The 14,149-nt window shown below is 35.9% G+C and overlaps 2 pseudogenes; one reads left to right on the top strand and one right to left on the bottom strand.

The window, feature by feature from the left end:
• The window catches only part of LOC129776050 (hemicentin-2-like), a 42,625-nt pseudogene extending 34,407 nt beyond the window's left edge, over positions 1-8,218 (bottom strand).
• A 413-nt stretch (positions 8,219-8,631) lies between these two features.
• LOC129780858 (U4 spliceosomal RNA) lies at positions 8,632-8,764 on the top strand (annotated as a pseudogene).
• Positions 8,765-14,149: the final 5,385 nt, after the last annotated feature.

Below are 14,149 nucleotides of genomic sequence, written 5' to 3'. Positions count from 1 at the left end.
TTTATGTACAAATGAAAATTCAAAAAAAAAATACCGCAGGACTTTTTTGACAGCCTAATATTTTACATGGTTATTGGTTATGGTATATTTTTTATATTTTTTTTCTAGAAAGTAGAGTTTTTTTTTACATAAAATATAGAGAGGTGATTTGGATCATTAGTATTCATTTGAAATCGATTCTTTATTTTTTTTATTTTTTATTTGGTAAACCATACGAAAAGATTTTATATGCTTTCATTTAAATGTGTCCCCTGTTTCGCTCGCTCATATTGGCTTTAGCATGTATAATATACACATGATATACACGTATTGGGGAGTAGAAAATTTTCTGTTATTTTTCGGCTCATTTAATAAAATAAATCGGGATGCCAAAACATGTGCTAAAAATTAACTTTGGGTGTAGAAACGGGCTGCCACTGTGGAAGAATTGCCGGCAGACAGACGACCTTCTTGAGTTGGTCATGAAAAGGAAAAAAAAAATACTTCCAATCTTCGCGGCGCCAGAGCACTGCCTTCATGTGCCAACTTTTAAAAAAGTGAGATGCCACATCCCTAGAGACGGAATTCCTCTCATCGCCCCCAATTGGAGACTTCCCGCAGGCTCCCGCAGCTGGACGAACTGGGCAAGTGGAGGGAGGGGAGGTTGGGGTTCTCATCTCAGCTTGAATTTTATTTCGGTTTACTCTTCCAGGCAATGACTAGTGATAAAAAAATGAAACTAGATAGAGAATGTCGTTGGGACCGAACCGAACATTATTGCCGTTCGAATAGAGTATTTTTTTTCTAGAAAGTAGAGTTTTTTTTACATAAAATATAGAGAGGTGATTTGGATCATTAGTATTCATTTGAAATCGATTCTTTATTTTTTCCTGATGTTTTTTTCCACTACATCTACACACACTCAGAAAAAAAAATTCGTAAATTATTCCAAAACATGGAAGTTTAAGCTTCAGTATGAGGTACATCATCTCTTCAGATTTTTTCACGAAGCTAAATTATTTCAAAATTCACTTAAAAATATCGACATCACACTCTTTTCTTCTAGTTCTACTAAAAGTAATAAAAAAGAAGAGTAAAGTGTTTTACGATTCTCAAAATTCGATGATTGAATTAAAATGAATATAATAGCAGATATTCATAGGAGTTTCATTAACCCAATGTAAGATACACCCAGAAGTTTCGAATGTGAAAGAACGAAATATTTGAAAAATATATAATTGATATAATACGACAATATTAAATAAAATCAATTAAACATTTGTTAAAACATCATTATTTATAAGAAATACTGAATTTTTCATTCTGTAAAATCCTCTTTTCATATATTTAAAAGCAAAATAGAAAGACAGATAGATTCTTTATAACATATTGATCTTCATATCAATTCTCAAGACATTTCCGATATATTCATGTGATTTATTTTACTATGCTCGTATTATTATTTTCTGCTACATTTTCGATGGATTTGGATCGATTTTTGACAAAAACCTATCCATTTTTTCTTTAAGTTTTTCGGATAAATGTTACATTTGAGTAAAAGTTACTTCCGGCTATTTTGTGAATTCGAATGAATGCAATTCGTGAATGTGCTTAGAGAGATTTTTGAATAAATCTCATATAGCAATAAAGTTTGCTCAGATCTTATATTATATTTATTCATTTTGAAAAACTTTGAGAAACGTGCATAATTCAGAATAAGGGTGTTCTGAGAAATGTGTAGTTTGGCTGAACCGATTTACGATTTATTAAGTGCAAACAAAGGATAGATTAAGAAATAGGAATCCCTTCAAAGGCCATTTTTTAGGCGAAACACGACCAGAAAATATTGTAAAAGAGTTAAACAATTTGACGATGTTTTTTTTTCGATTATCGTGTAGGTCTTGCTACTAACAATTTGTGTAATTGTAGTCCAGGATGTCATAATATCGAGCAAGTTGTTTGGTTATATAAAAAATGCAATTAATGAATCCAACTGGCTGCTGATTCAGAAGCGTATACTCATATCAGATTATAATAGCTTGAGTAGTTGCGATCTTAATATTATGTCTTTCTTAGAAGCCCGCTTTACTTCCTCGAATGCACTTGCCTATTCTCCTTTCCGTTTCCTATACATAAGCAGAACTTAGCACCCAATAAGATCAGTTCACTACAGCAGCTACAAGAACGTTACAAAAGAGCACATATGGCCATAGGATACTCAATATACATCACTTCGCTATGAAGTTAATATAACCCCCTACAAACATTGTTCCGGACAACGTGGCAACGAAGGAGAAAATGCTGTTTTTATATATACTTTTCTGTAGTCATTTGACTTAGCTTTAGATTTATGTAGATCTTAACTTTCTTGTGTTTTGTGTGTTTTAATTGAATAAACAGCTTTAATGGCTTTGATGGAATTTTTGTGTACATTTTTTATGAGAATGCGGTTCCGGATTTTATCATCTAACACACATCTAAGTTCATATAGGAAACGGTTTTTTTTTTCATGGTTTTCATTTGATTTTGATATATCAAATACAGATTTTGAACAATGAAAAAATTCAATTCAAATGCAATTACTACCCATAATCACATTCTTATGTCAAGATCCCGTCCGTGCCCTTAGGCCTATCAACTTTTTTTTTAAAGCTCAACTGTTTTACATAAAATATCAAAATTTCAGAATGCTTTTGTTTCTGTTTTGAGATATATTTTTAAAATCATATCAAATTTGATATTTCACCTCAAACCACCCATGCGTCTCCATTGGTTCAGGTGAATATATTAAACCAATGGAGACGCATGGATGGTTTAGCCAAATCAGTGGTTTTTTTCCGGAGACCTTTTTTTTACATAGGGGAGAACTGTTCAAAACGCACCGGTGAGGTAAAATGGCCCAAGCCATTAATTGTTAAGTCTTTAGATTAGTCATGTAAGATGATATATTACTTTATTCATTTCAGTTCGAAGTAATTTCTTCCACATATCCACAGTACACAAACATGCCCATCACAATAAAATAAAATACAAATTAAGGAAAACTGATACATCTGCTTTATTTGTAAATATTCATGGTTTCTTAATAAGATTCTGGGATTAGTCATTGTTCATATATCAGGATATTTACACTCTACCTCCACAACGAATCATTGAACTTTACTATTATACCTAAAAATTGGACCAACTTGTCATATTTTACAAAAAAAATTGTGAAAGCAATAATTGGGGAATGCACCGAAAAAAAATTCATTACGTAGGTTACAAACACAAACGTTCGTTCTGATCAATGCTCTGGTATGTCGCCATTTTTTTGTAGCTCGCATAGAAAATCATAAGAGTAGAAATTACTCCAAGTCGTACTAATGTGAGTATGACATGGAGTAATTTCAAACAAAAGGAAGTTGACAGCACGACTGAATTGAACATAATCACAATACGAAAAGATCAAAATGAACTTGTACGCTTGAGCCCTTCTATGAAGACTACGCTCAATTTGTGTTGGTTGGGATAGGGATGCCAGCCCTTTGGTTCTGACTTCCTCTCTTTGCCTTGATGATATTAGCTGCATGGTGGGTCTAATTGATTGCATAATGTAATGAAATTTTATTCAAGTAATGAATTTTGTAATAAGCATCGAAGTTGTTTTTTATGAAAACTAGCTGTACCCAGCCACGCTTTACTGTGGCACATTGTGGTTGCATAGTTAAATTGAATTTTTAATTTTTTTATGTTGTTACAACAATCCTAGATGTGTTTGGTTGTTTTGTATATAGTATCATATTTTGAGCTCAATCGGTTCCGTACTTTTCGTGTTTTTAGCGCGCACAGAAACGAACAGAAAATTGTTATGTATATAGAGATAGATTAGAGAAATCGATAAATTTTAAATCACTTCGAAACGCAATTTCAGTTTATGATTTTGTCAAACACGTGGAAAAACGATGTTTCCTTCACACAGAACACATATTCATTACTGAATAGTCGATTTTCATTAGAAGCTCAATTTTAGAAACGCACTCTGGTCATATATCAATTAATTTTTCTTCCAATTTTCCAATTTTTTATGCCGTAACAACACTCCTTGAAGTGGGTTGTATATTGTGTCCAACATAGAGCTCAATTGGTTCCGTACTTTTCGAGTTTTTGACGCGTACACAAACGAACAGAACATTTTTATATATATAAAGATAACATGGAAGTACTGCTTAAGATCAGCATTACGGGCATCCTGCTAGCCCACTGTGTGCTTTGTGCTTGTTTGTTTTGGTACATCTAATTAAGTTGTTATGCTGCGTTCTGTCCATGGATTATGGCCCCACCCTATGTTTTGAATTGACGACGGAAATATTCAAAATTCCTTACAAATTCGAGTATTTTATTTCAAACTACATCAGGGATATAATTAGCAGTGATGGACTAAGTATTTCAGATGTTGAAGATCATGAAGATCATTTCATTTGGGATTGTTCCAAAAAAAAAGTCCATACGACGTCAATGGGGATCGAACCAAGGTCGGCTAGAGCATGAACGAGAATATATAACTTTCCCTGTCTGGGCCGTGAATTTGGTAAACCATACGAAAACATTTTATATGCTTTCATTTAAATGTGTCCCCTGTTTCGCTCGCTCATATTGGCTTTAGCATGTATAATATACACATGATATACACGTATTGGGGAGTAGAAAATTTTCTGTTATTTTTCGGCTCATTTAATGAAATAAATCGGGATGCCAAAACATGTGCTAAAAATTAACTTTGGGTGTAGAAACGGGCTGCCACTGTGGAAGAATTGCCGGCAGACAGACGACCTTCTTGAGTTGGTCATGAAAAGGAAAAAAAAATACTTCCAATCTTCGCGGCGCCAGAGCACTGCCTTCATGTGCCAACTTTTAAAATAGTGAGATGACACATCCCTAGAGACGGAATTCCTCTCATCGCCCCCAATTGGAGACTTCCCGCAGGCTCCCGCAGCTGGACGAACTGGGCAAGTGGAGGGAGGGGAGGTTGGGGTTCTCATCTCAGCTTGAATTTTATTTCGGTTTACTCTTCCAGGCAATGACTAGTGATAAAAAAATGAAACTAGATAGAGAATGTCGTTGGGACCGAACCGAACATTATTGCCGTTCGAATAGAGTATTTTTTTAGGAAAAGAAAATCTTCCTTTAACGAATGAATTATAATAGATGGTGTGATATTAGTTGTTAAAAATACATGAAAAATCCACTAAATGTGTCGGCAATCGAAACGATATTAATAGATTCAGTAAGTAATAAAAGTGATGATTTTTATTCGCACAGCAACCACTCAGTCTTAAGAAGCGTCTTCGCATATTATTTGCTAATAAAGGGTGTGTCACATCAAATTGCATCACGGAAAAAACGCTGTAGAAATTTAATTTTTAGGAATTATATCTTCAGCTTTCGCTTTAAAATCAGATAAGAGTGTATAGATCACGTTGGACATGCTTCACTGTCAATTTTTCGTAAATTTGGAAAAATGTCGTCGAACGAAAAAGAGCGTCGTGAATTAATCCTGTGCACTCATTTCGAGAATCCGGAGTTGTCACATCGGGACATCGGTAAGATGCTGGGAATCGTCCAATCCACGGTCAGCAGAGTACTAAAACGATACTTCGAGAATCTAACCATCGACCGGAAGGTGAAGAACGTCAAAAATGGATGCTCCGTCAGTGAAAAAGATCACAAGCGCGTAGTTAAGCAGTTTAGACGTGATCCGAGAAGTTCGGTCCGGGATGTCGCCAATAAGCTGAATTTGTCAAGTTCATTCGTCCAGCGGACCAAGCAGCGGGAGGGCCTGCGTACATACAAGGTTCAGAAGGCTCCTAACCGCGACGAAAGGCAAAACATGGTGGAGAAGACACGAGCCCGGAAGCTGTACACCGAAATGCTGACGAAGCCGCATTGCCTGGTAATGGACGACGAAACCTACGTCAAAGCGGACTTTCGTCAGCTGCCGGGCCTGTTGTTCTTCTCCGCAGAGGACAGATTCAGCGTTCCGGAGGAGATTCGCAAGCAGAAACTATCCAAGTTTGCCAAAAAGTACACGGTGTGGAAGCTATCTGCTCTTGCGGAAAGCGGAGCGCCCCCTTCGTGATAACCGGCACGGTAAACGGGCAGGTTTACCTTAGGGAGTGCCTACAGAAGCGCTTACTACCACTATTGAAGCAGCACGAGGGCCCGACCATCTTCTGGCCGGATCTCGCTTCGTGCCACTATTCAAAGGACGTGTTGGAGTGGTACGAAGCCAACGGGGTCACCTTCGTGCCAAAGGAAATGAACCCGCCCAACGCGCCGGAGCTTCGCCCAATAGAGAAATAATGGGCGATTATGAAGCAGGCCCTCCGGAAGAACCTAAAAGTTATCAAATCGGAGGCGGACTTCATGAGAAAATGGTTTTCTGTTAAAAAAAAACTACAACCTGACGTTGTACAGAACCTTATGGACGGGGTAAAGAGGAAGGTGCGAGCATACGGGCTTGGGCTCGAAGTATGAATAAAAAGAAAATGCCAAAAGTTGTTTAATAGTTTTTATTTTACTGTCTAAAATTTTCAAAAGGATCGGTCTACTGGGCGAATTTCTACAGCGTTTTTTCCGTGATGCAATTTGATGTGACACACCCTTTAGGTGTGATGTTCGTGTTTCGTAGATTATCTGCTTTTATTGGAAACTCACACTGGATGGATAAGGCTGTTGGTGTTTCCATGTGGAAATGAAAACCCGAATTGTTTTTTGTTAAGTGTTTTTTTTCCAATTTATTATAGAATGTAATGGAGTGTCTCACAACGTTATGTCCCGATGAAGCTTGATGTGGGACCGAAGTTAAATACAAATTTAATTATATCTGTTTATAGGAGCGATAAAGGTAATTGACACGAGGCCAAACTTACATGAATAATACTTTCATTTTGCGAAGATTGAGTCCAGCAATTAATACTGCATACAGGCATCTGACCGTTGTTATTCTCTACCGAATCTGTATTCATATTCCATGAGCCGACTAAACTGGTAATTTTTTTACGTTTTTAGCGGAGCCAAATCCATAATAGACAACTTTGTTTAGTGTAGTCCTGTTAAATTGGTTATGTTTTTATCCATCGGACACGCTTTATAGCATTTTCTCAAAAAAAAAAAATGTCTCACACTAATTTTCCTATTTTTATGAGATTTGCCGCTGCTGCGGACCAGCACTATGGTAAGTACGCAACATTAAACGTTCGCACAATAAATTTTGTTATATCCTTCACATCAACCCTCGTTAAATCTCACATAAGGAATTTGACTTCTCGATTTTTCATCGCTGACTACCACAATACACTTTATGTCATATCACTTTACGAGTGCCGCAATAACACTGATATCCGCGGCACCCGCTATTTGAGCTACGATACCAAACCAGAATTTATTGCACAACGTTCATGTGAACCTAATTCATATGTACACATTTATGTTCTACTGTCGGTAAATCGTCTTCCATGCCAAAACATTAATCATCTCCACAGCGAGAACGATCTTGCTCCTCGCTAGTAGCTCCAATTGGTAATTACTTGAACTATCCGTTAATGCGGTTTTGTTCCTAAGAGGACTCGCAGCAAAAATAGTTTCATTCACTGCTTCTTCTACGTCGGTAATGTCGGTAATGAATCGTGCTTCACTCCTACAATCGCTGATGGATTTTCAGCGAAACATTTCAATTGATTAGTCCATGCCAACACTAATGGTTGTCTTGCTCACAATCCAATTTGATTTTTTTTTATGACGAACTGATTGCTGTGGGACCCTTGAACGTTAATTGATCTACTTCCTATTAAACTCAAACTCAAACCTCACGATTAATTAACCACGACCTAGCAGCTGGCAGCAGCTGATATCAGTTAAACCAACGAAAGTAGAACACCTGCGATGAGCACCTTCTGATCGACACTCAAACGACACCCGCTTCATACAAGTATTCACAATCAATGACGCGAGAGTACTGAACATCTTCTTCGAATCTTCGCAACAATCGGAAAATATTCGGGCGAAACCCCTCCAAACACTCAGCATCTGATTCATCCTATTTTCTCTCATATTCCAACTTTATGCGTTCCTCGCCTTTCTCTCACAATTATTCTGTTGTGACCTCTCCCAACGCTCTGAATGTTGATATCCATCCGCACGGCCCTAAGGAAACAATTGTACAGCTCGGTTTTGTGTCTGGTGGGGCTTGGTCCGGTCCCAGCCCATACCCAAACACACTGATGTTCGTAATCTGACCGGCTCCGGTACTGGTTATGATTCTGGTAGCTTTGGTGCGAGCGAGGAATATCTCCCGGACATGCGCGTCGATTTGTTAACTTGACGTTTGATCTTGAACTTCGTGGCGTAGAAAATGCACACATTGGAATTGGGAACGTGAACTTGCGGTACTAAGGGTAATAGACGTAGAACGTAGGAGCATAAAAGATGTTTGAAGAAAGTGACAAATTATCCGGTTTCGGCAAATATAATCATTTCCGCCCTGGACAACGTATCCGTTTCTTCAAACTTTCCACTCGACAACACACGTGTCATGTTATTCGCATCATAATACTAGAAAGATAATACTACGTTGAGATAGTGGATTTCTACATGTTGAACATAATAATAATTAGCTTTGCGCAGAGGCGATATCGTAACCAATGAGGTATATCCGAGTTGCAATTATTGCTAGTTGAAGAAAAATAATAATTTTCTTCTAATTATATACAGGCAAAACTTTTTTTGTGCGGGGGATAAGGACCGTTGTCGAAACGTGTTGCTGTTAGAAATGATGTCATGCAAAAATTTAGGAAAACTTAGAGCATTTGATGAGAGGAGGGGTATGATTTCAGAAGTGGATAATTGAGACGCAAATATGCTTTTTTCGTACTGAAATGCATATAAACCATCGAAAAAAACTAAATGGACGATAACTTCGTCAAATATGCTTCTTTTCATATACCGCACAAAAAAAAATCGCACAAAACAACCGCACAAGAACAAAGAAAACCTCACAAGAACAGGTTTTACTGTATATAAAAAATCTCGTGTCGCGATGTTAGGCCGATTTTGATTGAATTATACACTAATTATACACTAAAAAAAACTCGATATAACGTACACATCTCAGATTGCAGTGAAAAGTTATGGGTGTAAAGGACATTGATCATTTCAGAAATTTTGCTTACATGAAATCTCCAAAAAGAATTATACTACTTTTTGGAAAAGGCCAAAGTTTTTTTTTCCTAATTTTTTTACAAAAAATTCTAACTCCAATATACAAACTATATATATACAAACTATAACTATAACTATAAACCTACAAAATTTTGATCAAAGATGAAAATGTAGAAAATTTAAATTTTCATTATAAAAATACATAAATAAAATTACACTGAAAAAAAAAAAAATTTAAAAGAAAAAAAAGCCACAGGAGGGTTGTGTTCGAGACACGACCGTATAGTTGACGTAGGATTCCATTGGACTATCTGTTGCATGCTGATTTTGTATATGTTTGAAGAATTACATAGTTAAACTCTTTGATAGAGATTTTAGGACCCTGAAAAGGGCCGTTTTGTTTGGTTGTTGTGTATTGTTTGTTCACTCCACCAGTGTTTACAACCAAGTGATGATGACAGAAGTATGGTGATTAGTCGTTGGATGGTGCGTATCACAATAGAAGATGCCGAAGTGGAATGAAATATTATGGAAGCCGCCATAGATGGCCCTGAAAAAAGCTAACCTATGTAATATAAGATAATTATCATTATCGACTACAATTGAGGCTCTCAGAATGAAAGGGATGTAAGAGACATAATCGATTTTCTATTTTGGTCATAACTTAGTTGTAAACGCATTCCCAGCTTATTTGACAATGTGGACGATTGGTCAGGGACTCAATTATCGATTTCTATAGAAACATAAAATTGGAACGTTTTTGCAGCTGAGTAATTCACGAAAGAAAAAATTGATGTAGAGAAAATCGATCAAGTCACTTACATCCCTTCCATTCTGAGCCCCTCAATTATCAATTTTTCTCACCTGAAAAAATGTAAAACATATTTGAAATGGAAAAGGTAATATTCTTCTATAATTTTTGTCATTTCAATTGAACTAAGAGCACTTAATACGATATGCGTATGGGAAATCGTTTTTTTGAATATTCCTTCACTTTTCCAACCTTTCACGCCGCATGAACTTGGGTGAAAATGAATACAACAAAACAGACACCTTGAAGGGGGACCCCGGTCGGGAAAATCGAAAAAATCTATTTTTTTTGCATTTTTGGGAAGCTTATACTCTGAGAAATGTTGTCTCAAAAGAATTTTTCGTTATTTGATTTCATTGGAAAGTTACAGTCAAATGTATGGAGTCACCTCAAGGGATATATATTGCTGTACGAATTTTTAAACGCGCTTTTCTCGAAACCATGCTTTTCCACTGGTGGTATCTCAGGATCTACTCGACCGATTCAGCTGAATTTTTTTATCAGCATGTTAAAATAAATGATCTAAAGCGTTACATAGCCGTTTTTCAATATCTCATTTTTTCGATTTTAAATTGACTTCTAAACAGCGGTTTTTAATGAAAAATAACTCATTTTTAACAAAAAAGGCGGACATTTTGGCAATTTTTCGAATTTAAAAAAAATCCTATGTATCACTTTAGGTATTGTCCTAAAGTTTCAAAATATTCATTGGGATTCGTTCTGCGACATCCCGTTGTTTCAGAACCGGTGCCACCAGCAAGGTACCAATTTTCAGACAGGACCTACCCATCCAGCTGTCAATAGCGTGATAATCACTATTCATGCACTCAAAAATTGGAAAATAGATCTTCAAATATACCTTTAACCAATATACCGGTATACTTCACTTTATTCCTAACATTTGAATAAAAAAATAACGAAAGTTCATTATTTTTCGACCTTCCAGAGAGGGGTCCCCCCTTAAATCGGACGATCCGTTCTCGAGCAGGAGCACAGATTGGTTTTTATTTATGAAAATTGAAATAAATCGTTTCATATTCTAAGTCATTTTAACCCAACCGCTACAATATATAAAATTTAAACATACTCTTGTACTAAATATTTCACAATTCATGATCAGTCATTGATATGATATTTTTAAGCAACCAACATTGATGTTCCAAATTTAAATATTATTTGTCAGAATTAATTGTATCATTCACCTTACTTGCAATATAAAATGTCCAAGACCTGAATATATTTGCAATGCCGATCTCTTCCTTCTTTTCCTCGGTTTTGAAATTTGTGTTACACCCAAAACTGAGTTAGCTTAAAAACTTAGCTCATGTTTTGTCATCCCGATTTATTACATTAAATGAATGCAAAAATAACACAAAATGTCATGACTCTCAAATACTGGTAAACATTTGTATATATGGTACGGCAATATAAGATTAACACGAACGAGCGAAACAAGAGACACGTTTCAAATAAGCACGGATTACTTTGCCACATATGTACACGGCCCAGATCGAGATGGATATAGATCTCCTTTATGCTGGAAAGTTTTTTCTAAGAGTAAAATTAGAAAACACTTTCCAACTTCAATTTTCAATGAGATGTATATATTATCACACTTCTGCGTAACAGCATTCTTAGCTGCGTGGATAGCGTGGTCGTGTAAAACAGTCTTGCATTCCAGCCGGCCTTGGTTCGATCCCCGTTGACATAATTTGTTTTTGGGTGCAATCCCAAAAAAGATAAATAAATATATATATATATATATATATACTTTCTAGCAACGCTAGTTTGGGTGTAGGGAACACATGTCGGTGGGAACAAAAGCTCCCCTTACTTTCATGTAGTTGCAATGCCGATTTCTCCGTAACTTGGTTTTGAAGTCTGTAGTTTATATAATTTCACTCATTTTCACTGCAATGAATAATTATGGAGTGTCCAAAATAATTGATGCAAAAGTTTCGTAAAACTATCAGAATGTGACTGAGCAATAACTGTGAATACAAGAGGAAGCTTGTATCTTCAATTTCGACCAATCAGAACAAGGAATTTCCGTTTGGAGGTTTTTCGATTGTTTGATGGTTAGTTTCATATAATATATTATTTTATTCAATATGAATAAATTGTAATGGAGTGCTAAGATCGATTGATGCAAAAATCTCGTATACCCATCAGTAAATAACTGAGCAATAGTTGTAAGTACATGAGCCGCCGCTTGTGTCGTCAATTTTCGACCTATCAGAACAAGGTATTTTGGTTTGGATAGGGGCTTAAATTTTTCAATTGATCGGTAGTTAGTTTCATGACATATATTATTTTATTCAATTATTTTTTTATGGAGTGCCATAATCGATTGACGCGAGTATCTCATCGATCCATCATGAAATGACAGAGCAATCGGACATTTTCATGATGCGATCGATTTTCGTTTTTCAATTTGTACCCCGATGTGTTCCCGAAAGACGTAATCCTACGTCAAAAAAAAAAAAAAAAAAAAAAAAATGACGCGGCCAGGACGAGAGCAGACGAGGCAGAGATAAAGGTGTGTTTTAAATTTCCGATCTATCAGTCAATAGGAAGGGGGTAAAATTTGTATCAATGTTGTACAACGCTACAGACAAACACGTTATAAACATACAAACTTGAAAACAGCTAAATAAAACCGTTTAAAAAAGTCAAACCTGTGCCAAAGTTAAACCTAAACCGGTGGTTCAACCTTGGTTTTCCGTATACCCTAAACATGTTAGAAAATGTTTCAACATAATTTACCTTTATGTATTTTTGCTGTCCTCACGACGAAGTTTTAAATTATGACAGATATATTTGGAATGGCAAATTTATTCCTTTATTTATTAATTTTACTTATTTCGAATAACCAATTAAACTCATTTGTGACCTATAATGAATGAAACAGATGAGGTGTGATTCATCAGATGACGGACAAATAAGGTTGCTGTGGTGTGGCGAATAAGGAATAATATTTGAACCTAATTAAAAAAAATCGGTGAGTTGTTGAAGAAACTTAAGAAAATATAATGTGATTCTTGATTTTAGGAAGTCTAAATCATCTGTAGAAAAACATAACAATCTGTAGTTTTGGTAACACTGACGAGTGCGTACAAGTGATAATAATAAATTAATTGAAATGGATTGCTCTCGTTTATAAGGCAAATACTGCAATCGGGAAAAGTATTGGAATATTTAGCTGGTTATTTGGAATGTTACATTGTCTCTTGATATATGAACTTGAAAGCTATCCAGTTATGAAGTCAATTTCTGATATCTTCATGAGATCGGAACGGTCCTTCAAAAAAGTCCGGAAGATTCACCAATATCTAAACATGAATGTTCAATAAATGCTTATTACAAATGAAATTTGAAAAAAAAAATACGTTAAAGCTACTACTAAAGCTTTTTTTTTCTTCCCAAATTGGATCTATGTATCCGATAATAATTCTCAATTACTTTATTTTTTATGATGGTGAAAATATAAAAACATTTGGCCATGTTGATGACGAATGATTTGAAAACAAATTCTTAATAACTCACGTTATACTGCAGTAATTGCGACAGCAGGATTTTTTCATTTTTTTCACATGAGCTACACATCGTACAGTTCCGTTAATTCCCACAATGAATCGTTCCAACCTGCAATGATATGAGCAGTATTTGGATTAGTGTACGATATTTATGATTATTCAACTGATTGAATTGTGTAGCCCCCACGACGATCACCAACGGACGCCCAGAGCAAATGAGGTTATACTGTGTTCAGTTCGCCTATCATCCAGAATAGATTCAAAAGTGCACCATCCATTTCGGGTGTGGAGAATATTCAAACTATCAGTCGGGAGTGTCATCATTACCGTGGAAATCTATTAATTATGCTTGAATCGATAAAGATACGAAATTAAGGCTCATCCACTCTGATTTTGCATCCTGCGGGCTGAAAATGCTTTGTTATTTTAGCTAAATTCGCTCTGCACTTGACAATATCAAAGGATTATTTATCATTGGTCATTTGCTTGAAGCTATGATATATCAACTCAATATTCAAGGGGTGTATCCGGTAATTCGTTACCGCTGCTATTCATAAAAGTTCAACATTCATATTATCGCATCAAATTGGCATCAAATCCGCAGGACAAAATGTTACTGTTTGCG

The sequence above is a fragment of the Toxorhynchites rutilus genome, chromosome 3 (genome assembly GCF_029784135.1).
Source record: "Toxorhynchites rutilus septentrionalis strain SRP chromosome 3, ASM2978413v1, whole genome shotgun sequence".
Lineage (NCBI taxonomy): Eukaryota > Metazoa > Arthropoda > Insecta > Diptera > Culicidae > Toxorhynchites > Toxorhynchites rutilus.
The sequence above is the reverse complement of the archived record's forward strand: the minus strand, read 5'-3'. Positions and strand labels throughout refer to the sequence as shown.